Source organism: Anabrus simplex, chromosome 1, assembly GCF_040414725.1.
Source record: "Anabrus simplex isolate iqAnaSimp1 chromosome 1, ASM4041472v1, whole genome shotgun sequence".
NCBI lineage: Eukaryota > Metazoa > Arthropoda > Insecta > Orthoptera > Tettigoniidae > Anabrus > Anabrus simplex.
In genome coordinates, this window is record NC_090265.1 from 44,238,088 (window position 1) to 44,265,178 (window position 27,091).

A 27,091-nucleotide genomic window follows, 5' to 3' on the forward strand; every position below is an offset into this window, starting at 1 on the left:
CACTGAGTTAGATGTTATACTAGTGGCGCAGAGACAAGAAAATCAGCAGTTTTTATACCCTCGTGGAAAATTCGAGACCTTTCAGGAATGAGTAGACATACCCCTCCATTTTATTGGTTCACTAAAATTACACATGGAAATTCGAAGAAGAAAGCAATGATTGGAGGAAAATTAATTACAGAAATTACGGATTGGCTAGCGGAAAGAAAGGATTAATGTTGCCAACCCACAAACCACAGAACAAAATTTAGTAAGGACAAAACTTATGAATACAACATTTCTTCAAGAGAGTTCATTCCATTGCACCAGAGTGTATTACCATCGTTTTTGGTAGAGACATCTGTTAGAGAATGTGCACGCTTCTTGATCACTGAAAAACAAAAGTAAATCAAAAACACTCAGTGACATCTTCTGATAAACCGTAGAGTTAGTTCAGTAGTTAAAGTTCCGGGTTTCTCCAGTAGAGAAGTTTCAATTGGCGCAAGATTTGAGCTTGCGTCGTAGAGGTGTACCGCCCGGTAGAATTATTATTGTGTTTGGAATAGGTACTAAATTATAATTATTAGTCTTTTTTTTTTTTTTTTTTTGCTATTTGTTTTACGTCGCCCCGGCAGATACAGGTCTTTGGCGACGATGGGATAGGAAACACGTAGAAAGTGGAGGGAAGCGGCCGTGGCCTTAAAATAACGTACAGCCCCGGCATTTGCCTGGTGTGAAAATGGGAAACCACGGAAAACCATCTTCAGGGCTACCGACAGTGGGGATCGAACCCACTATCTCCCGATTACTGGATACTGGCCGCACTTAAGCGACTGCAGCTATCGATCTCGGTTATTATTACTGTTGTCAGTTAGCCTTATAAATAATAAGGTAATACTTCCTGATACAATTTTGCACAAGTCGGAATGCATTCTTCGTAAAGATAAGGTAGTTTACCTGAAGCTGACCTTAAGTGTCACTAGCCGTCACTAGCCCGATCGTGATGTTATCAATGGATCCCTTAGTGCATGAGGTAATTGTGACGTCCGACTTATCACGGTCGTTAGAAAAACATTGTTCGGTCTGGTGGGGATCCATGCACCCTACTGTGAGAGGGTCAGCCAGTTCTTTATAAATTGAACGTGAGTGTTGAAAGTATAAGGTTGACGATATTGCTCTGTCAGTTCACGTATCTCCGTTCTCCTGAGGACTGCACTCTAAGAAGGATATTCATACACAAGGATCGTCTTTGCTAAAAGTTGTAAGAACCAAAATATTCTTACTTGTTTAAGGAAAAGGCAAAAATATACTTCTTGAAAACTCAGTTCCTAATACATTTACAAAATTAATTGGTTACTTCTTCTCCTCCTCTTCTCTTCACTTCTCTTCTCTTTTCTTTCTTTCTTTCTTTCTGTCTTTCTTTCTTTCTTTCTTTCTTTCTTTCTTTCTTTCTTTCTTTTTTCTTCAACTTTGGTCCACTGTGGACCAGAAGAAACAACTGGTTTTCAGGTTACTATTTTCCCTTAATTAAATTTTTTTTGGCCGGTGTGACGTCCCAGAATGACTTCATTCCTTCGTTCAATTTCCTCCTTATTTCCATTGTGCAGATCCTCTTGACCCTTACACTTTGATTTTCCTGGAACTCTTTGAATTCTTCAACCTTCCTTCGAAACACGTCTGTATTTGAATTAATTCCAATTTTCTGCATTTATCGTTTATTTTTCATCCATTTTGAGGTCGCCTTCGCTTTAGTCATATAACTGAATAGTTTTTTCACTCTACATTCACTCATTCTGAAGTGGTTCTTAAAGCAGTCTCCTCTTGGGTATTTGTTATGTTCTCCACATTTTTGTTTAGGTCTTCATTATTCCTCTTTTTCCTTGTACCCTCTGTTCTTCACTTCCATCTGAGGATTTTCCGTAAGTTATTTTTGGTGATATCTCAAGCCGTCTATTTTAAGTTTAGACTCTGTTAAGAAATTAAGTTGTTTCTTTTCCAGGCATAATTCTGTTACCATCTGTTTTCTTTTTCAGGTAGTTTATGAATTTATTAACTCAAAATTAGTTTCGGTAAACTGAAGAACGTAACAGTTATAAATTTTCCTTAAGACTGTTTTCTTCTCTGGTTCTTCCATTTCCCCTTTATCAGGTATTCTGAACTGTGGAATCCCGCTGACAAACAACTGTGATGTAGTGTCTGGTCTTTGCGTTGTAATAGATCGCTCTCTTCTACACCATATATTAAACCTGTCTCGCTGGCTCTCCATTTTATTTACATCCACCTTCTTCTGGTAGCTTCCTTATTGCCAGTCTCTACAATTAACGGGGCTATTTATTGTTTTTTTTTTCTTTCTGATTCATGGTGTGGGCGTCCTAGTTCGTGAACCATGGGCAACGGCTGAGTGGCCTAGTAACTGGTCCTGAGAGTAGGGGTACTAGTTGCTTTGGAATGGGAGTGGGCATCTCGGACATATTGTGAATCATGGCCCTCCTTGTGTTCAGGCAGCTAGGACTGTAAAATCCACCGGTGGTCCCTAACCCTTTAGAGGAAAGACCCTCACTTGGACTATGTGTAAGTAAGGGTAGCATCCTGCTTCACAGAATTTTCAACGAGCACGCTCAGAACGTTTTAAGTAAGCCTCGGGCCTATGGGAGTGAAAGCTGGGTGGAATCAGGACATCTTACTCGTAAGTTAGAAGTAACAGACATTAAAGTACGGTAGCAAGAATGATTGCTGGTACAAACAGATGGGAACAATGGCAGAAGAGTACTCAGAATGAGGAGAAGAGGCTAAGTTAGGAATATAATAATAATAATAATAATAATAATAATAATAATAATAATAATAATAATAATAATAATAATAATAATAATAATAATAATAATAATAATAATAATAATAATAATAATGGCGTGTGTTTTCAGGAGAAGCCTGGTGAAGGTCTTTTCAATTGACTCCCATAGGCGACCTGCGCGTCATGATGAGGATGAAATGATGATGAAGACGACACATACACCCAGTACCCATGCCGGGGAAATAAACCAATTATGGTTAAAATTCCCCACACTGCCTGGAATCGAAACCGGGACCCCTATGACCAAAGGCCAGCACGCTAACCATTTAGCCATGGAGCTGGACAAGTTAGGAATGAACGCAATGGATGAAGGTGCAGACATAAACTAAATTCGGTAGTGGGGTCATGTGAGACGAATGGAGGAGAATAGGTTACCTAGGCTTATAATTAACTCTGCTATGGAAGGTAAGAGAAGTAGAGGGAGACCAAGACCAAGGAGTGAGGTAGTTTGCCATTGCTTTCCTCGCGGTTTCTAACGATTTAAAGATAAGAGGTATAGAACTAGAGGCTACAAAACTAGTTACAAATGAAGGATTGTGGCGGCGTAATAAATTCACAAAGGCTTGCAGACTGAATGCTGAAAGGCATAATAAAGATGTATGTGTGGGTTTTTTGTTTTCTTATTTTTGGTTATTTCGCTGCAGGCTCACATACATTTTCGTCGCTCACAGGTATTATATACTTCCGCCGGAACAGAAAACCCCCGCCTCCCGCCCACATTCATGATGTCTGTGTCTGTTAGGTCATCAGCTCAGAGACTTGTTGGATCCTCAAATAGCACTACCAAAGGCTATGCAGATATAGGGAAACTACAAAAACCAATGGCAGAGTCCAAATGAAGCGTACTAGGCAAGATGAGGAGTGAGGTAGTTTGCCATTGCTTTCCTCACTGGACCAGAAGGTGCCACTGCAGCACGACTGATCCTATGAGCAACACCTTTCATGACACTCATACACTAGTTGTGCTCCAAATGTCATTACTCAGCACCGCCCATACCCCAGCAGCTTCCATATAGTGACAGCCATGGATGAGACGGGGTCTTCGGTGGAAGTTACAGCTCTGGCCTGTACCAAGAGACGGATACAAAAATACTGCATCCATCAAGAAATAGCAACAGGCGGAACATTCATGATATCACTGAATATTTCCCTTCGGTATTGTCTTACTACAGGTATTGATTTGATTTCATGAACTTGAGGTGCTCCAAATGTGTTTCCATGGTATTTATTTCTAGTAGTTTAACATTGCACTAATACATCGAAGGTTTAGGTCATCAGCCCAGAGGATGGTTGGATCCTCAAATAGCACCACCAAAGGCTATGCAGATATAGGGAAACCACAAAAACCAATGGCAGAGTCCAAATGAGGCGTACTGGGCAAGACGAGGAGTGAGGTAGTTTGCCATTGCTCTCCTCACTGGGAAGGTAGAGGCCGTGGCGTTAATTAAGGTACAACCCCAGCATTTTCCTGGTGTGAAAATAGGAAACCACGGAAAATCACCGAACCCACCATCTCCCGAATTCAAACTTGCATCTACATCTTCGCGACCCTAACCGCACAGTCAACTCGCCCGGTTGTTCCCATAGTCATTAATCACGTAACGTAGGCAACCACTGAGCAAAAAGAATTAGAAGTGGAAGTAGACATTTGTGTAGATGTAGATCCAGCCCATTATGGTCTCATCAGTGTTACAACAATACAGTGGGTGTTCAGTCGTGACCGAGAAGGACCAGCCAATGGTGCGCAGGGATGGCATGCATAACAGACTGGTATTATTTAATGTTGCCATTGCTGCTTCCACGGCCCGTACTCAATAGACATGATACTCTACAGGGTTTTGGGCTTATGCAGTGTCAATAAAACAAGGTGAAATTCTTTACTTTTCGCAGAGAACTTTGCTAAGCGTCTACAGGAGAATATCTCGTCTGTTCACGAGGAAGGCTTTTCCAATAATGAAGTTTTGAATTTAATAATAATGATATTTGCTTTACGTCCCACTAACTACTCTTTTACGGTTTTCGGAGACGCCGAGGTGCCGGAATTTAGTCCCGCAGGAGTTCTTTTACGTGCCAGTAAATCTACCGACACGAGGCTGGCGTATTTGAGCACCTTCAAATACCACCGGACTGAGCCAGGATCGAACCTGCCACGTTGGGGTCAGAAGGCCAGCGCCTCAACCGTCTGAGCCACTCAGCCCGGCAGTTTTGAATTTAACCCTTAATTAGTCGCTCACGGAGATTTCCTCCGGGCCGATTACATTTTGCACGGTACTAAACTTTTCAGTTGAACTGTTGGTCTCCCCACCCGTATACCTTTCTCCTTGTTCATTTGGACTCATCCTGTCAGCATTTCGGCGCGATCGTGCGTCCTGTGTGCGAGTGTAGGATCATTGTTGTGACGAGTGACATCGCCTGGACGTTTCCTCCGTGTGCAAATAAGCAAATTGCCTTATATTTTAGTGCATATTATTTATTTTCTAGGTCGATGACTTTGCTGTTCTGTTCTTCTAAACGTATTTTAGAAAAATATTATTTCATATTTCATATGATGTGATCGTCGTAGGTAATATCATAAGACCATTCGTCGCAGTTAAGGTCAACAATATTCTGATTTTAGATCAAACAAACTGTGTAAGAATAACCTACTAATACTTAAAAGTGTTTCCTTAAATTATACCGAAGAATACTGCAAACGAACATGCCAAAACAACATCTCAGAGGACAAAAATTACGCGCATTTTTAACCCCGGAGGTTACCTCCGTGCGCGACAAGTAACGTAATAATTTTCGCGCGACTAGACAAGGGTTAAAAATGCTTTACCGTTGGTCTATAGAAAGTGGAAGCTTCGTTCGTGACTAGATAGTTTATTTATTTATTTATTTATTTATTTATTTATTTATTTATTTATTTATTTATTTATTTATTTATTTATTTATTTATTTATTTATTTACTTATTTATTTATTTATTTATTGTTTCGTTTCGGCCAACTAAGAACCACGTCATTTCAACTGTTTCCTTTGAGCTTTAATGTTGGTCCAGTATTAATTCATTCGTAGACGTTGTTGCTACTTTCGCTCTTTCGCCCATGCCTTTCCAGTTTCCAGCTTCGGCTTTGGTTGGAATCTATAATGTCCTTGGAGTTATTTCTTTAGTCGGTCGCGCTCCTGGATATCTTCAAATGAGATCCCAATCTCTTGCAGATCTTTCTGTACCTCACTGAACCATGCTCCCTTTGCATTTTTCTCTTGGAGGAAAGTGAAAATGCGGTTGGTTAACCGTGTTGACTTCATTCGGGCCATGTGTCCATAAAAAAATAACCCTCCTTTTCCACATCACGTCGGTTATTTTCTCCACATGCGAGTACAACTCCTGGTTGTGCCGTCTCCTAAACTCGCTATTGTCTTTGACTGGAGCTAAGATTTTCCTCAAAATCTTCCTTTCCTTAGCCTCCAATTTCTCCATCATGCTTCTTTTTTTCACGGCGAGATATTCCACTGCATATAGAGCCTCTGGCCGGATGACAGTGCAATAGTGTTTGATTTTTGAATTCAGAGATATAGATCTTTTGTTATAGACATTTTTAGTCAGATTATTATAATATTTATTTATTTATTTAATTATTTATTAATGACGTTCTGTACATGGCGGGCCTCAGGCTATGAATCCTACTATTATTCCATATAATTACACCTGCATAAACATAACTTATTGAGAATTATAACTCCTTAAAATTAAAAGTAAACTTAATATAATTTAAAAGAAACGTAAAATGCAATTTAACTTAAATTTAAAATATCATAAAAATAATTCTAAAACTATTAAATGAATGTGCAGTATTTACTATTACTAAAAATAATTCTTGCCTGCTGCCATTTCTTGATGGATACAGTACTTTTGTATCCATCTCTCGGCACAGGCCAGAGTAAAGTGTAGCTGCCACCGAAGTCCCAGTCAACATCCATGGCTGTGACAATATGGAAGCTGCTGGGCTATGGGTGGTGCTGAGTAATGGCATTCAGAGCACGACTAGTGCATCTGAGTGTTATGAAAGGTGTTGCTCATACGGTCAGTCGTGCTGCAATAGCACTTTCTGACCCAGTGAGAAAAGCAATGGCAAACTGCCTCACTCCTCGTCTTGCCTAGTCCGCCTCATTTTGGTGCTGCCATTGGTTTTTGCGGTTTCCTTATAACCGCATAACCTTTGGTGGTGCTATTTGAGGATCCAACCAGCTTCTGGGCTGATGACCTAACAGACAGACAGACAGACAGACAGACAGACAGACAGACAGACAGACAGACAGACAGACAGACAGACAGACAGACAGACAGACAGACAAAATAAATTCTCGAACAAATTTAAACTATAATGTTACTGACCTTAATCCAACATTTGAAGATTAATTAATCTCAATGTAGATAAAATTTCCAGCGTATTCTTTTGAATAGCTTATGTTACTTCACTGTGCACTAGCCTTACGAGCTCCATCGACTAGCCCATTGCCATTCCTAATCTCAGATCAATCGAAAGTATATGTTCAGAAAGGAATCAAGTGATGAGCGGAAATTCTGCCGTGATAAAAAAAAGGCAGTAACTTTCTGAACTTGGAAAAAGAGTAAATTGAGATCAAAGTTGAACCGATTCCTCATTACTTTCTACTTTATGGTTGACGTTGAAATTTACATATTAACTATAACACAAGTATGAAAATTTATTTCTGGCATATCTTTTTTTTTTTTCTTTCAGCATTACTAAGCAATTCTGAACACTTCTTCCTGCAATTCTCATTACAACCTCCCTGGAGTGAGTGCTTGTTAATCGATTTTCTTCTCTTTTCTTCCTTCCATTCTGCATTTCTCCGTTATTTTTCAACTATCTACAGCTGAAAAAGTCTCTTCTCCATTTTCTTTTTATCGGCCTTCTCTTCAGTATATTTTATAATGCTCTGTCTGTCAATATTGTTCAGTGCTTCTTTTTGAGTTAGTACTCACAACTCGAACATTTATCTCCCTCTGGACATTTATTTTTTAATTGATAGTTATTGTCCTAAAAGACTTTTTTTTTTTGCTATTTGCTTTACGTCGCACCGACACAGATAGGTCTTATAGCGACGATGCGACAGGAAAGGCCTATGAATGGGAAGGAAGCGGCCTTAATTAATGTACATCCCCAGCATTTGCCCGGTGTGAAAATGGGAAACCACGGAAAGCCATCTTCAGGACTGCCGACAGTGGGGTTCGAACCCACTATCTCCCGCATGCGAGCTCATAGCTGCGCGCCCCTAACCGCACGGTTATAAGATTTATAAGTTTTCAATGTTATCTATGATTTATGTTTTTATCTCTTCCCCTTATATTAGCATGATTTTCTTCATACACTTTTTATCTTATTGATAATTACCAATTTGGTAGCTTATATTAAAGGAAGTTTAATATTAAATAAATTTACACATCATTATATCCTTGAAGGGCAAACGATTGAAGTAATTTGAATAATTATACCTGCCACTAAGCTTATTTTTTATTGCTTTGCCATCCCTTCGACTTTATCTCCTTGATGAATCTATAGACCCACTTATTACAGCGAAAACAGTTGGACACCAATGATGTTGAAATTGTAAAAAATATTATAAAAAATTACAAAGGGTGCGTCATTTCACGCACTGAGTAGGGCTTCCTACTTTCATTTGTTAATATTCATGAGTGATTTCTCCAATAAAATATATGAAAGGAATATTTAGTTCTTAAATATGATATAATTAAGCATGCACTTCTTGCTGATAAATCTTCTGCTTAATCTACTTACCCTGCAGGGTTGGTTTTTCCCTCGGACTCAGCGAGGGATCCCACCTCTACCGCCTCAAGGGCAGTGTCCTGGAGCGTGAGACATTGGGTTGGAGGATAAAACTGGGGAGGAGGACCAGTACCTCGCCCAGACGGCCTTACCTGCTATGCTGAACTGGGGCCTTGGTGGGGGATGGGGATATCGGAAAGGATAGACAAAGAAGAGGGAAGGAAGCGGCCGCAGCCTTAAGTTAGATACCATCCCGGCATATGCCTGGAGGAAAAGTGGGAAACCACGAGAAACCACTTCCAGGATGGCTGAGGTGGGAATCGAACCCACCTTTACTCAGTTAACCTCCCGAGGCTGAGTGGACCCCGTTCCAGTCCTCGTACCACTTTTCAGATTTCGTGGCAGAGCCAGGAATCGAATCCGGGCCTCCGGAGGTGGCAGCTAATCACACTAACCACTACGCCACAGAGGCGGACTTGCTGATGATGGAATTTCTTTTAAAACACAATGAAAACAACTTATAGCTTCTTATCAGAATGATTAAAAACCAAACCCCACGGCACTACAGCCCTTGAAGGGTCTTGGCCTACCGAGCGACAGCTGCTCACACGAAAGCCTGTAGATTACCAGGTGTCGTGTGGTCAGCACGACGAATCATCTCGGCTGTTATTCTTGGCTTTCTAGACCGGGTATTAGAATGATTACCAACAATAAAATTAACGAGATAACAATGTGCAGACACTGCTTTCTAACAATGTACCTAATATTTAATGCCTTCTATCATTGTTAATTTGTAGTGCGGGATGAAAGCGCAGTCTTAAAAATGTGCCGTACTACTGCAGATATTGATTTGTCTCGTTGTAAATGAGAGTAGCGTTACAAAAATGTTGCAAAGTTTGGGTTGGGAAGAATTGAGAGAAAGAAGAAAAGCTGCTCGACTAAGTGGAATGTTTCGAGCTGTCAGCGGAGAGATGGCGTGGAATGACATTAGTAGGCGAATAAGTTTGAGTGGCGTTTATAAAAGTAGGAAAGATCACAATACGAAGATAAAGTTGGAATTCAAGAGGACAAACTGGGGCAAATATTAATTTATAGGAAGGGGAGTTAGGGATTGGAATAACTTACCAAGGGAGACGTTCAATAAATTTCCAATTTCTTTGAAATCATTTAGGGAAAGGCTAGGAAAGCAACAGATAGGGAATCTGCCACCTGGGCGACTGCCCTAAATGCAGATCAAGATTGATTGATTGATTGATTGATTGATCGATTGATTGATTGATTGACTGAATTTAGACAAAATTGCAAAGGTAGTAACTGATTTTTTCTTATAGAGAATTTAGAGCAAGATACCAAACACTCCGTTTTTTTAATTTCTTCATATAGCGCCTCCTTTTTTAGCATCGCAGAATTGGCTCGACCTCATCGAAAGAAATTGATGATGACGTTCAGAACGTTATCCTAACTATTTGAGAGGAAGTGGCACTATATCGTCTACTTCAAGTATTTCACACTTTGTAGGATGTGCACTCAACTGTCTTCGATGCTGAAAGCCCGTGGCCATCTTATTATGCGTTCAGAATTCAAACCACCATCCTCTCCGTAAAACTCAAAGTAGATTACAGATTTATTTGCACACGGTTTGTTTAGTTTTGCTCTCCAATCACCTTAAGATGTTACCATATACCGGATACCTTTTGTAAGAGAGTCATGTCTCCGTCTTGTACCCGCAAGTCACAGGTACAATCTCCAGTTCGTCCAAGCAATTTAATTCTGGTCTGAGAGCTGGTACAGGTTCACTCAGCCTCGTGAAGTCAACTAACGAGCTGTCTGATAACAAAAGCAGTGAACCTGGTACAGAACGCCAAGTAATGTTTGTAAAGATCATTATGCTGACCATGTGACTTTCCAAAATCTTACGTCCGTTTTTTGGCAACCATTTGTCTCCTCCGATGAAGGGTCTTATAGTCTGATGTTGGTTACATGGAACATTTTATAGGAGTGAATAAAATGGCCCCAAACATGGTGGTTATTGAGTGTTGGGTGACAAGAGTTTCTTCTGGTATCACATGGTCACTTCGTAATTACAGCGTTACTTTTTCTCTGCGTAAGTACGGTAGTAAATATATAACGATTATCTGTGCAGAAAGTTATTCGGACAATTCTTCATAAAAATAATCATGGCGTGTGATCTCCGGAGAGGCCTGGTGCGGGTCTTTTTCTCGTAGACGGCCTATTAGTCGACCTGCATGTCTGTGAAGATGAGCGGCCTACCTAGAATGATTTCTAATGTTGAATACGCCACACAAACACAGTCCCCGAGCCATTGGAATTAACCAATTAAAGTTAAAATCCCCTACCGCTGGAAATCGAACCGGGGACCCTCTAAACTAAACGCCAGCACGCTAACCATTTGGCCATAAGGTAAGCTAAGTGTGTATTCTGCCCGAAGGCAGGTCCGAACCTTCGCAGAGGTGTGTCTAAGGCGGAGTTTACGTGCGGTAGGGTGGCCAGTTCCTTTCCGCTCCACCATTCCCTTACTCCCACCAACAGCGCGTGGCAAACCATTAAAATTTTGACCACGCCCAATGTTGCTTAACTTCGGAGATCTCACGGGATCCGGTGTTTCAACACAGCTACGGCCGTTGGCCATGGAGCGGGACAATTCTTCATAATGAGCTAGCATTTCATCCGTCTTGTTTAGAGTAAGTTGCTTGTTGCCCTATTATATTTCTTTTTTTTTTTTTTTTTTTTTGCTATTTGCTTTACGTCGCACCGACACAGATAGGTCTTATGGCGACGGTAGGATAGGAAAGGCCGAGGAATGGGAAGAAAGCGGCCGTGGCCTTAATTAAGGTACAGCCCCAGCATTTGCCTGGTGTGAAAATGGGAAACCACGGAAAACCATCTTCAGGGCTGCCGACAGTGGGATTCGAACCCACAATCTCCCGATTACTGTATTATATTTCTATTATTCAGTGATATATTTTGTTATGGTTGAAATATGTCCTAGAGCTGGAGCTCATCCAAAATGTATGACGGAAGTGTAACCTAGCAACTGTGCTGGCTGTGTCTTATGGCTCGTTGCCATCTGAAATTAGCAACCGTTGATGGCTGGCCATGACCGAGGGACAAAAGTATCCGGACACCTGGCTGAACATGACGTACAAGTTCGTGGCGCCCTCGATCGGTAATGCTGGAATTAAATATGGTGTTGGCCCACCCTTAGTCTTGATGACAGCTTCCACCCTCGCAGGCATACGTTCAGTCAGATGCTGGAAGGTTGCTTGGGGAATGGCAGCCCATTCTTCACGGAGTGCTGCACTGAGGAGAGGTAGCGATGTCGGTCGGTGGGGCCTGGCACGAAGTCCGGCGTTCCAAAACATCCCAAAGGTGCTCTATAGGATTCAGGTCGGGACTCTGTGCAGGTCAGTCCATGACAGCGATGTTATTGTCGTGTAACCACTCCGCCACAGGCCGTGCATTATGAACATGTGCTCGATCGTGTTGAAAGATGTAATCGCCATCCCCAAAGTTTTCTTCAACAGCGGGAAGCAAGAAGGTGCTTAAAACATCAATGTACGCCTGTGCTGTGATAGTGCTACGCAAAACAACGAGGGGTGCAAGCCCCCTCCATGAAAAGCACGACCCACCATAACACCAGCGCCTCCGAATTTTATTGTTGGCACTACACACGCTGGCAGATGACGTTCTCCGGGCATTCGCCATACCCACACCCTGCCATCGGATCGCCACATTGTCTACCGTGATTCGTCACTCCACACAACGTTTTTCCACTGTTCAATCTTCCAAAGTTTACGCTCCTTACACCAAGCGAGGCGTCGTTTGGCATTGACCTGCGTGATGTGTGGCTTATGGGCAGTCGCGCGACCATGTAATCCAAGTTTTCTCACCTCTCGCCGAACTGTCATAGTACTTGGAGTGGATCCTGATACAGTTTGGAATTCCTGTGTGATGGTCTGGATAGATGCCTACCTATTACACTTTGCGACCCTCTTCAACTGCCGGCGGTCTCTGTCAGTCAAAAGACGAGGTCGGTCTGTACGCGTTCGTGCTATATGTGGTTATTCTTTATTTTTTATTCATTATTATTTTTCTCCAGATCTACAGTAAATTACCCAATTGATCTGTTAAGTGAGAAATATAACATGTACAACATTCCATGACTTGTATTTTCCATTCTCATTGACCTAGTCCAGTACGCTGATTCAGCCATAACATAACACCAGGTCCCGTTTGTGTGTCATTTCCTCACTCCACTCACATTATCTTAATTACATAATCAAACAGCAGGCCTGATCCTTTCATCACACCGTATTTACAATTACTCTCTTGCCGTGATCCACTCATCATAATAGTAATGAAATCTACTTATCATAATATTAAATTATATACTCACAATATGCCCTCACCTTTTACCATCAACTGTCAACCACATCATCACTACATCACATATCCTTCAGACTTATAAACTCAGATCCCCCTATGACCAACCCTCGTACCACGCCAATCATCCTCTTATTAATACAACACATTCGTTCCATAACAATTGATCCAACAATGACTTAAACTCTTAGCCACCATCACTCCCATCACATCATCTTCATATGACACTACCTCTCTTTTCATCTATCTCTCTTTCCTTCCAACCTTCACTTGCTAACTCTTAGCCATCATTATCTCCTTTATCAGCGCTAATATCCTTCATATCATGCGTTTAAACAATCAAGATACCACTCCACCCATTTCATGGCACTACCTCACGTCATCTACCTCTCTTTCCTTCCATCCTTCACTTGCTTAATCTTAGCCATCATACCTCACTTATCCTCGCTCATACCTTTCATATCACACGTTTAACAACCAAGATACTGTTCCACCATTCACTTACATTTCACTAATAATTACCCACACTTCATTCTCTATCAATACAGCTCTCTTACCATCATAACACACTTTGCCAATATATTCAATACACCAATTCCACCTCAATATCATTTCAGCACTCGCAATACAATTCAATATAGCAACTGTGGTACCTAAACAAATCTAACACACATTTCACCAAAACTTCCAATAATTTCATCATACCAACCCAAACCACGATGTATCTCTGAACTCATTCATTTCCATCTACTAACTTTTCAACCCAGTCCTAAATATATCCTCACCTCCATTCTATCTACTTTTTACACATCGTAATAATTAAACACATTACATACCAATTACAATTTACTCCTTTAGATCACTATATCTACTATGCCATACATGCCGTCATCATCATTAAGTTCATTCCATCTAAACTATTTAAAAAAAACCTCCAACCCCACATTCCAATTCGGCCTCCTTATACATTTCCCTACTAATTACCCACACTTCAGAATCTATCAATACAACTCTCTTGCCATAAATACAGCTTCAAAACACTTCAACCAATAATTTCATCATACCAACACATTATCTATATATATAAAGTAGCTTGTCCTGACTGACTGACTGACTGACTGACTGACTGACTGACTGACTGACTGACTGACTGACTGACTGACTGACTGACTGACTGATTCATCATCGCCGAGCCAAAACTACTGGACATAAAGAAATGAAATTTTGGGGATATATTCATATTATAATGTAGGTGCTCGCTAAGAGAGGATTTTTGGATATTCCGTCGCTAAGGGGGTGAAAAGGGGGGTGAAATTTTAAAATGAGCGTGTCTATATCTCAAAACTTCAAAAGTGTACAGATGTGAAAATTGGTATTTAGAATCTTCTTTAAAAATAAGGAAACACGTATTTTTTTGTTTTCAGACAATCCCAATAGGAGGGGTGAAAAAGGGTGAAAAAGGGTGAAAAAGGGGTTGAATGCCTTTAATCAGGATACCGCTACTTATATCTCAGAAACTGAAGATATTACAGACCTCAAAATTGGTACTTTTGATCGCTTTCAAAAATAAAGTAACACATATTTTTTTGTTTTTGGAAAATCCAATTAATGCGAGGGTGAAAAGGGGGGTGAATTTTTAGAATGAGTGCATCTATATCTCAAAAGTTTTAAAGTTTAGAGATGTAAAAATTGGTAGTTAGAATCTTCATTATAAATCAAGGAACACATAGTTTTTGTTTTTGGAAAATCCCAATAGGAGGGGTGAAAAGGGGGTGAAAATTGGGTTGAATGCCTTTAAAGAGAATACTTATATCTTAGAAACTAAATATATTACAGACCTGAAAACTGGTATTTGAGATCTACTTTAAAAATAAAGAAACAGGTATTTTTTCGTTTTGGGAAAATCCAAATAATGGGGGGTGAAAAGGGGGATGAAATTTTTAAAATGAGTGTATCTATATCTCAAAACTTTTAAAGTTTATAGATGTAAAATTTGGTATTTAGATTCTCCTTTAAAAATAAAGAAACACGTATTTTTTGTTTTTGGAAAATCCTAATAGGAAGGGTGGAAAAGGGTGAAAAAGAGGTTGAATGCCTTTAATGAGGCTACTTATATTTCAGAACCAGAAGATATTACAAACCTGAAAATTGGTATTTGGGATCTACTTTAAAAATAAAGAAACAGGTATTTTTTCGTTTTTGGACAATCCAAATAATGGGGGGGGTGAAAAGGGGGGTGAATTTTTAAAATGAGTGTGTCTACATCTTAAAACTTTAAACGTTTACGGATGTAAAAATTGGTGTTTAGAATCTCCCTTAAAAATAAAGGAACACGTATTTCTTTGTTTTCTCTAAATTCCACTAGGAGGGGTGTAAAAGGGTGAATAATGGGTTGAATGCCTTTAATGAGGATACATATATCTCAGAAACTGAAGATATTACAGAACTGAAAATTTGTAAATGGGATCTCCTTTAAAAATAAAGAAACACGTATATTTTTGCTTTTGGAAAATTCAATTAATGGCGGTTAAACAGGAGTGGCAAATTGGTGTGAATTTTTCGAAAGACTATATCTACAGAATATCTGAGAAGCGTAAAATGTTACAGACGTAAAAAGTGGGTATTTGGAATCTCCTGTAAGTGTAAAGAAACATAGGTGATTTGTCTTTGGAAACTCCACTTAAGGGGAACTAAAAAGGGGTGAAATTTTAAAATGAGAATTTCTACAGTATATCTCAAAAAACTTAACATGTTACAGAAGTGAAAAATGGTATTTTTTTAATTCTATTAAAAATAAAGAAATGTGTATTTTTAGTTTTCGGAAATACCAATTGGGAAGTGGGGGGGGTAAAAGTGACTGAAAATGGTGTTGAATTCTTTTAATTAGGCTACTGATATCTCAAAAATGAAAATGTTACACACATGAAATTTGATTTTTGGAATCTGCTTTAAACGTAAACAAACACATATTCTCGGAAAATCCAATGAAGGGGGTTTGGGGGGTTAAAGGATTGAAAAAATTAATTGACTTAATTGTATGAGAATACATACATCTAATAAAAACTAAAATTGTTACACACGTGAAAATTGGTATTTTGATCTCTTTTAAAAACAAAGAAAAGCGCGTTTTGGGGGGGGGGAATCAATCTTGGGGGGGGGGAGTGAAAAGGAGCTGAATTCCTTTCATGAGGACACATAAATCAAAAACTAAAGAGGTTAAAATGGTGATAATTGGTATTTTGAAGATCCTTTACTATTACTATTAAAGGAACAAGTATTTTTTGCCTTAATATCACTTTGTGAGGGGGGAGAGTGTGAATGGAAGTTAAAAAAAGTGAATTATTTTTAAGGGGATACTTATATCTCAAAACTGAAGGTAATAAACGTGAACATTGGTATTTGGAATCTCCTTTAAACATAAAGAAACACACCTTCTTTTAATTTTTTGGAGGGTGGGGGTAAATAAACTTAACGGCGGTGGGGTGTAAAAAGCGGTGAGACCAATTGATTTTACTGTTCATAATGTACTTATAAGGAGCCTCCGTTGCTCAGGCGGCAGAGCGCCGGCCTCTCACAGCTGGGTTCCGTGTTTCAAATCCCGGTCACTCCATGTGACATTCGTGCTGGACAAAATGGCGGCGGGACAGGTTTTTCTCCGGATACTCCGGCTTTCCCTGTCATCATTCATTCCAGCAACACTGTCCAATATTTCATTTCATTTGTCACTCATCGATCATTGCCCCAGAGGGGAGCTTCGGCAGCCGGCACAATTCATATTGTCGCCGCTAGATGGGGCTTTATTCATTCCATCCCTGATCCTGTCGAATGATAGGAAACAGGCTGTTGACTTTCGATGTACTTATTCTGATCATAAACCGATCATTTTTAATCTTTCCTGGGTTCTTTTTCAACAGCCATCTTTCCCTTCGGAGAACGTTCTTAGATTACAGTAGATTCTCCTGGCATATAAATAAAAATTTAAACACATTTGAAATAAACAATAGGAATGATATTGACCGTCAAATTGTTCACCTCTATAATAAGGTCACTAATACACGGAGGTATGTCATTCGTATCGCCTGAAATATCGCACACTTGCCTACGCGCGACAATGGTGCTGGCCACATTGTCAACAATGACAATGGCAGCAGATGTAATTTACCGCCAAGTTGCGTCTTGCATATTGCTGTGGGGTCCAGAACATATAATAATAATAATAATAATAATAATAATAATAATAATAATAATAATAATAATAATAATAATAATAATAATAATAATGTTCTGGACCGTCGTCACATGTGCGGACCACGCTGGAAACGGGTCCTGGACGGCTAATGACTAAGAATGCAGTCCGGCCGCGGGTTCAGTAGGCTACCGCCAAGGCACCCAAGACGACACCACGACTGATCCCCTGAAGGATTTGATCCATATTAAAAATGCTTATAGGAAAAGATGGCAAAGATTTAGGGACCCAACTAACTGGGTGGAATACCTGGACCTAGCCCGGGAAGTACGAAATCGTTTGCTGGAAAGAAAGATTGAAAAATGGGAGGAAACTTGCCGTAATCTACTAGAAAACGAGTCAGATCGCGAATTTTGGCGGATTCTCGCAGAAAACGGGTCAAATCGCGAATTTCAGCGGATTATATATCTAAAACAATAAGCATTCAATTATAAATTTCAGTATAATACCGTAGCGAAGCACGGGTATCTTGCTAGTCAATAATAAAAACAAACATCATTGGGTTTATATTTGCCTAATAGAACACTTACCGTCATAACACACTTAAACCAAATATTTTTATACAACTAATAACACTCATCATCTACAGATTCTACATACACCTTGACCATGATTACACCAATTCCACCTCCTCCATGATACATTTACTATTAATATCATTACACCACTCACTATACATTTCAATATAAAAATTGTGATAGCTAGAGACATTGCGTTTCAAAAATCACATACTTTTACAAAACTAACTTAAAAACACCTCTCTAACTTTAAGCTTCCACCCTATTTTCACCACCATTCCCTTATTTATCAGTACTTTTTTAACGTTTTTACTTCGTGTTACGGTACCCTCGTCATTGCTTATTATTCCCCACATATCTCTTAAACTCTTGCTCCTCCCTATGGACATATTCAGCTCTAGCTTCTTACGGGCTGCCTCTTCCAATTCTCTTTTACTCTGTGTCTCCATTTCTTCCTTGTATTCACTTCTCTGCCTTTCCTCTTCTCTGGCTGTCTCAGTAGCTGCACCTCTGGTCCTTCTTAATCTCGCCCCTTTATCCACTACTCCTTCCTTATCACTGTTTATCATTCCACTTTCACTTTGTATCTCTCCCTGCCTTTCATCATTCATCTTACCGTTTCCCTTTAACTTTTCCTTATCACCTTCTCCGTCTTTTATAACAATGCTGTCTTCAACTTTTCTTACTTCCAAACTATTGACCATACTCCTCTCCGTTACTTCCTCTTGTTTCAACTTCTCTTCTAGATCCAATAAATTATTCACAGTCCAAATTCTACTCCAGGAGCCGTTTGTCACTACTAGTTCCTGTCCCCTTATGAATGCTCTCAATCCTTGAAGTCTAGCTCGTATCTTATGTTTTTTGAGAATTTTTTCTTTCCTTATCCCTTTACTTCCCATATCTCTCTTGATCCATATTTTCTCCCTCTGAATGTTACCCACATTTCCAACCACAATATCGGCCATCAGCGTGGAAAACAGTTGAACCTTAATAGGCCTGTTGCCTTTAACTTTCCTTATTCTCTCCACATCGTCTATTTCAGCTTCGCTAAAATAAATTTTCATTTTCCCTAGAATTAAGTCCACCACTTTGTAAATTGTAAGCACTTTGTCCTCTCTCTTCTCCTCAGGCACACTATATATAAACAGGCATTTCTTTCTCCTATATTGTGTACTGGCTTCCAATTCTGCTTTAAGTTTCAGCGTTCACTCTTTTAATCGTTCTATCTTTTTTGTCAGTTGTGCAACTTCTTCAGCATTGTTCCTCATTTGGGATCTTGTGTCTTCAGCTTTTTCCCGAAACCATTCCTTCATTCTGTCGAACTCCCTCGTTTGCTCCTGTATCATATTCTTGAGTTGCTCGAATGGGCAGACTTCTTGAACCACCTCTCTAACTACCCTTTTAATCACTTCAATGTCTTCCCAACTCATGTTTCCACTGCCAGTTGGACCGGGGTTCAGTTCAAATCCCCCAATCCATAGCATTACAATAATCACCGCCGCTGCCAGCATCATCTACCCCTACTTTTCCATTTCGGTTTTACATCCTCCTAATTTCACTAATTCTTGCTTCCTTCTTCCCTGCCATCTTCCTATGATGGCCCTGTATTGCTTTGCTCCAATAATCTTCTAAACACACTTCACTACTTCCCTGCACTCCACTCCTGCGCTCCCCTCTCCTTCTACCGGAACCCTCCACTCAACAGGACTGCTTTAGTCGGACGCTTAACAGTGGACCTAGGGATGTTTAGGAATGTGGAAATCTCGCGTACAGACTTCTGACACAAGTGACAACGAATCACCTGAACACGTTCGAAGTCCCTGAGTTCCGCGGAGCGCCCCATTCTGCTCTCCCACGACGTCTAATGAGTATTATCTGCGCACCTTTTCTGGATATATTTACACCCTAGTGCTGAATTGGTCGACCTCGGCAATCTTAGAGATTCGTACTGGCAACCTTTGAAACACAAACTATGAATCGCTTATGCATCGCTGTGCGACATCTGGCGTACACTTTACGTACTAGTACTGTTGTTATTTACACAGCAAAGCCAAACTATAGAATTCACTCTAGGAATAAGATTCGCATCGAGAAATGTTATATAATGTGTGTTTGACACAGTTGTTGGCTTAAGATAATAAAGGTTTAGCAAAATTCATATCGATCGATCATATTATCGATTCAGTTCAGATTTCATTTTCATTCAGTTGGGAGTACTACTGGTACCACGAGAGCTCCCTCCTTACTCCTCACCCCGGACGGAAATATATCGAAATATATCGATAAAAGGACAGACGACTTCACTTCTCTTGGGGAGCGGACGCATACTTCCCGTCGCAGCAACTTCAAATCTTTTGCTCGGCCGGGTGGCCTTCATCTATATTCGCTACCCAGCCGACCTCAATTCAAACATATAGGCTGGCACCTAGTTGGAGGTCAGCCTTCCCAACACCACCATGCACACCTGTCTTCTCAGCGGTGTTGATCCCGCTCTCACCGATACTGACATATATCACGAACTCCGCTCAACCGGCGCCCCCGTCTACGATGCCTGCAGACTGTTGGATGGCACTACTGGATTACGGTCATCAACGGTTCTTCTTTATCTCCCCAGCGTGGACGATGTGACCCGTCTCCTCGACACCGGCGTTACTATCTATCAACGCTTTTACCAAGTGGAGCCTACTCCTCCGAACATCATCGCCCAACTCAACACAGATCCTGCTAACCTGCTCGCCGAAGTTGATTCTCCACCCAGGACGCCGCAAGAAGAGTCACTGCCCCCTTTTCCCACTTCCACGACCACCACTACCACCACCACCATTACGACTTCAGTCTCTACCCCTTCCAATACTCCCCCCGCTACTGTAACAACCTGTCATCCTTCGTCAATAATGATATCCTCCCTTCCTCTTACTTCACTTCCCGCACAATCTATCCCCCAGCAACCCGCTACGAACGTCTTGGATTTCCACGCAGCACCGCCACCGCCACTATCTCCATGCCCTGACGCCGCAGCAACCGCCGAGTCTCTGTCATCGCCAACGCAACTACCACCATCATCCACAGCTATGCCTAGCTGTGTACTTCGCGGCATCGACCCTACAATCTCATCACAGGAAATACTCCGGGAACTTCAAGCAGCTGGTGTCCCCGCCCGCCGTGCGTCCAGGATCCAGAACGACTCCGGTCCTACATACATGGTCAGACTACACCTTCCAACTGCCAACGATGTACACCATCTTATTCACAACGGAGCAACTATCTACCGCCATCGGTATAAAGTGGAACCCTCTCGTTCATCGCCCCTACAACTTCGTAATTCCCTTCCCAACACGTCTCGTCGCCCCCGGCCAGCCCCTCCATCCTTCGAACCTCGTCAACCAGTCTGTCCGCCCCTTCCCCCGACAAGTTTCTTCGCTACACCCCTTCCGACGTACGAACTCCTTCGTCTCCTCACTACCTCCCTTTGTAATCTCACCGCTACCCTCAATCTTCTAACCTTTCATCTCCACCCAGGCACACCGCTCTAACCTCCACACCTCGTACATAGCCCATCTGTCCTTGTAAATCTGTCATTACAACCATCGATAACCGACACGTCCTTTCTTCTCCTCTCCATTACTTACTCACATCGCCTTTTTCCCCATCTCCCTCTTTTTCTCACTTCTTCCCAACCCCGTCATCTCTCCTGGCCAGAGAGAGGGCGACACCCTCTAGGTGGCCCGCCCCACCCCTTCAGGGTGGGGAATGAAAGCATTGAAACAACAACATATCGATAAAAAGTGCGCAGATAATACTGAGCTCGCATATATGGAGTACCTGGCAGTAGGTGGCAGCACAATGCACTTACTATGAAAAACGTATGTTTTGGGAGTGTCCGGATACTTTTGATCACATAGTGTATTTATGATCATTTGATTTTCTCATAGGGAAATTTGATATCATTTTAACATGGATATGTTTTAATGCTGAATACATTCCTTAGCAGACAAAGTAGGGGCCCCATGCTACGAAAAACGTGAAATTAAGCAATTTCCTCAATTGTGACGAAAGTTGAAAGGATAAAGGGCCCGGGAAGGTTTCAAATTGTGAGTCCTGGATAGCTCTATCAAATTTAAGAAAACAAATTTCGTAAATCACTTCCGGCCTAAATGCAGTTCGCTTCTTTCTTTACTCGTTTCCTTCCTCATTCAAATCCTAGTCAAATTGACTGTACCAGCTGCATGCCGTAAGAGGCTCCTAAGAGGGGAACAGCCAAAGAACATATTTGTTAAAAAGGAAGCCATATCTTGCTGTGTCGACTTAGTTAATGTAACTTATTATAACACCTATAACACTATAACATACCTGTAAAATGTGCCATGATTAATGTTTTCGACAGACAGAAAAGCCTAAAAGTTACATCAAAGAAACTGTACTCACCAAAGAGGATAGAATAGAATAGAGATGAAACTCAATGATAAATTTCGGTACCAAGCCACTCGGCGCTAGTAGTTTCAGTCTCTCATCAGAGATAGCGCCACAGTGCGCATTTTGTGCACTTATTTTTATTTATTCGTATCAGAAGCATTAGTACTATAAATACCCTTACTGAATTATTAACATTCTATACAAAGTCACACTTATAAGAAAAAATTCTATACTACTTTTGCCCAGAAATTGGCGACATCCAGTGCATTTTCTGTTGCCTGAAGTAGATCTTGTACTGTGCATGTTTTAGGGCACCTACTACACTGCAACAAATGAGGCGTCGTCTGGATTGCACCACACTCGCACAATGATGACTCGATGTTAAAACCCCACTTCTGCAGGTTGCTTTTACATCTTGTCACACCTGCCCGTAATCTGTTCAGTGATCTCCAAGTACTCCATTTCTCCTTGTGACCAGGTGGTAATTCTTCACTTGGTGTCAACCATTCTTCGGAGCGAGTGCAGCTTGCGCGCCACATATCAATTCGGGATTGCTGAGGTGTCCCATTAAGAGCCTCTGTTGTTCTGAGGAAACTTTTCCTTGATTTGAGTCTTGGAGTAACTGGCCTGTATCCATACAGAGGGTGAGCTTCGGATGTTTCCGCCTTTTTCCTCTCGTTTTTTGCTGCAACCTCTCGACGGATATCAGGAGGGGCAATACCAGCAAGACTATACAATTTGTTCAACGGAGTTGGTTTTAGACAGCCGGTAATGATGCGACAGGTATCGTTTAGAGCAACATCTACCTTCCTGGCATGACTTGACTTGTACCATACTATCTTACTGCTATTATCAACAGATAGCGCAGAGAAGCGACATCCGGCGCAGTGACGCACATCCGGGTATGCTTCCAGCTCCTCTCCCCTCCTTATCCCTGCCCCTCGCCCCCCCCCCCCCTCCAACCCCTCCCGCACGGCGATAATAATGCAGTTCTACTACTTCCATGCCCAATACATTGTAATTCATATATTTTTATTTCCAAGTACTTAGTATGTTGTAAATAATGATCTGATACCCCTAGTTCGTATGGCATACTATGTTACTGAGAACATAACCACACACCTCAAAGCAGCTTTAACTTCAAATGAATGATTGACACGTTAACACAAAGCTGATATTATAACAAATAAGAAATCCCTTCGAAAGCAAGACAGCAGAGCACACCATATGCAAGAGAATGGGGTATCACATCAATACCCAAGTACCACATGAAAATAAAAATAACAGAATTAAACGCACTGAGACAGGAAATATATAGAACTACATTAATAGAACCATTCAGCTTTCAGCCCCGGATGTGTACTCAAACAGGAAATACAGGATTTCAGGAGGACTGGTGAAGATATATTTCAAATAAACAAGCACAAGGGTCAAAGATTTACAGCACAAGCACATGAGCACTTGGAATTCAAACAACACAAAAACTGTAGAATCATAGGAACTATCGATTAAAATCGATATATGTTAGAACAAAGTTAATCGATTGGGTAAAGTCGAATTCGATGCAATCCAGCAATGTTATCTCCACAATGCTTGACGTTATATGACTAATTTATTTATTAGAAGGGCCCACTGATTGAGGTTAGACTTGAAATACTTGAAATACTTCACTTCGAGACAAACTGCCTTTAATTATTAACATCGCTCATTTCATGCTTACTTGCGTGCCATCTACAGAACCTGTATATAACTATCTACACGTTATGAATGACCTCCAGCGCCATCTAAAATAAGAGACTGAAACTACCTGAAGATTGGAACCACAAGCCCTATTATACTTTCACCCGGGTGGTACTCACTCTCGTCTTACCCCAATATCACTTACTCCTAGCACATCCAGATGCATCCTCTTTGCTGACTCAGCCAGTTCTTCTTTCCTTCTTCAATAAGCCCCAGTAATATTGATAGCTCCCCATCGAATTCCATTTCGTTCGCTAAGTTGTTTCCAGGGAGTCCCTCCCATAGGTCCGAGGCTTGCTTAAAATGTTCTGAGTTCGGTAAATTCATGAAGCAGGATGCTATCCTACTTGCACATAGTCCAAGTGAGGATCTCTCCTCTAACGGGTTATGGACCACCGGTGGATTGTATAGTCCTAGCCGCCTGAGCACAAGGGGGGCCATGACTCAGAATATGTCCGAGATGTCCACTCCCAATCCACAGCAACTGGTATCCCGACTCTCAGGACCACTTACTAGGCCACTCAGCCGTTGCCCATGGTTCAAGAACTAGGACGTGACTAGGATAACCCACACCATGAACCATTAAAATAAATAAATAAATAAATAAATAAATAAATAAATAAATAAATAAATAAATAAATAAATAAATAAATAAATAAAAATAAATATAAAATCATAACGAAGTTGTAGAATAAATAATTTTAAATAATTGTTTAAAAAGAGAACGGCCCTTCTTGTGTTAATGACCTTAAATCATATACTTTCCTGGATAATTGACATCCACATTTTTGGACTAAGATTCTGGAAATGCAGATTTTTTAATTGCCTTATATTTCACCCACTAATAAACGTTTTTTGGCTAATGTGGAATAAGACAAGGCTAGGACTGCGAAGGAAGTGGCAGTGGCCTTAAGATACAGCAGGTCCCTCATTTGCCTGGTTTGAAAATGGGAACCACGGAAAACCAGATATCAGGGCTTTCGACAATGGGATTTGAACACACTATGCACGGTGAGAGCTATATATACCGTTAACAACGTAGCCAACTCGCTCAATAGTAACAAGCGTCTTGTATCATCGTTGTTCATTGTTATATTTATTTTCAAAATGCCACGTAAAATACCATTTGATGGTAAATCGTGTTATTGGTTTTTCGTCCTATCAACTACTTTTTAATATTATTTCGTAGAATCTGAGGTGCAGGAGTATTGTACTACCGGTGGTACTTTACGGGCAGATAAATCTACTGGGGCAAGGATGACGAATTGAGCACCTTCAAATACCAAATCTGCCAACTTGGCCTCAGAAAGCGAGAGCTCTACCGTCTGAGCCACTCAGCCAGGCAGGAAACCGTTTATTGTGTTTCGCTGTTTGATCAGTTCCTACAGGAAAATAAAAGTAGGCCTACTGTGCACATGCTGGATTGTGTTACAAGCACAGGCAACGTAGTTCTGCTAATCCCTAACTGTGTAGGCCTACGTTATTAAAGTTTTTTCTTTTTTTTTTTCTAGTTGCTTTACGTCGCACCGACACAGGTACGTCTTATGGCGACGATGGGACAGGAAAGGGCTAGGAGTGGGAAGGAAGCGGGCGTGGTCTTAATTGAGGTACAGCCCCAGCATTTGCCTGGTGTTAAAATGGGAAACGACGGAAAACCATTTTCAGGGCTGCCGACAGTGGGGTTCGAACCTACCATCTCCCGAATACTGGATACTGGCCGCACTTAAGCGACTGCAGCTATCGAGCTCGGTACGTTATTAAAGAAAGAAATTTGAAATATGATATATCCCTTGTGTTTGCTCTACACTTTATGCAATTGCGAGCCCCACACGTAGAGAGCATAATTTGTGCGGTTAATTTGTTTGATCTCATTTCTAAACACTTTAAGCGGAGAAAGTGTATGGGTGGCACTTAAACTATGACGTCTCTATTTTGCCTTCGCACCACCCAGAACGCTGTAGCAGCTATACGTCCTCTTTCTAGCTCGTTGGCTGGTTAAGTTGCCATATTTTTGTACGTAGATCATGATACTACATATTTCTGTCAATTTTTCGTAACTTCTTGTCTTCGCTGTGGGTGGACTGAAAGGATGCATTATTTGGACCCCCTGCATGTCGTAACAGGCTACTAAGAGACGCACAAGCAAATAATATGTACTCTCCCTCTGGTCTTGTAATCCCAGAAACACATTGTTACAGAAACTGGTAGGATCTAACTTCGAACGTTTTTTAAATTAACTACTTAATTCACACGCAGGCATACGTGGACCACTACTTATACTATTTACACGTCAGAGTACTGATCACACAATTACACAGTTTACACACACTCTCTCTCTCTTTTTCTCGATTCTTTCTGTTCATTCACACTTATTCACACTTGGTCTTAGTATAAGCATTCACTGCCTCTCTCAATCACACAGTTTCTCTAGTTGCCGCTGCCACAGTCTGCACGTGTCAGTCTCGCAGTTCAGGATGACGAACGCTGCCCATTCACTCCAGTAGTACACTGTCCCCTGCCAATATCCAGTGTTCCCTTCCACAGCGTTCAGCACCGCTACACATTGGCTGGCCCAAGAGACCCACACACGGCGACAGACATGCAGAACGAATACTCAGTTCCCGGACAGCTTGTCAGCTCACTTTCAGATTGTCGGCACTTAACTCGCTGACGAAGCTCAAACTAATTCACAATGAACTCACAGCACCAGCTGAACTACTCACTCACAGGTCTCACGTGCCTTATATACCTGGGCGGCCCTTCGAGATACATCGGGTACTAGAAGCCCCTGAAAACCTGCGGATATGGAAGATTCTCGGTTCTCGTAATTTCTGTGCTCCTCGAGGCCTCGATCGACGTAGCGGCCAATGGCAGTAACTGCAGCAGGATCTAACCAATCCACGCCGGCTCTCTCCCTTCAAGTTGGTTGTGCGGCGAGTAGCGAGGCTCCAACGTGGTGAAGTCGCTGGTGGCGGGGCCACGATGGATCGCTCCCCCTCCAGTCTTGCTGCCCAAAATACCATAACATCAACGATTATGTGCTTTTCCATGTAGCGGAGAAATTCGTATATACCTTTTTACCACGAATTACTCCAATTCCTGGACATAAGTTAAGACTTTACATTCAAAGTCATCCTCAGCCT

At 41.2% G+C, this 27,091-nt stretch overlaps 1 protein-coding gene across 1 annotated transcript in view; it reads left to right on the top strand.

The window, feature by feature from the left end:
- The first annotated feature begins 1,172 nt into the window (after positions 1 to 1,172).
- The window catches only part of LOC136860808 (glucose dehydrogenase [FAD, quinone]-like), a 30,589-nt gene continuing 4,670 nt past the window's right edge, over positions 1,173 to 27,091 (top strand). Inside the window, exon 1 of the mRNA XM_068225464.1 lies at positions 1,173 to 1,240. The gene's annotated coding sequence lies outside the window, so the exon portion shown is untranslated. The remainder of the gene's footprint in view (positions 1,241 to 27,091) is intronic.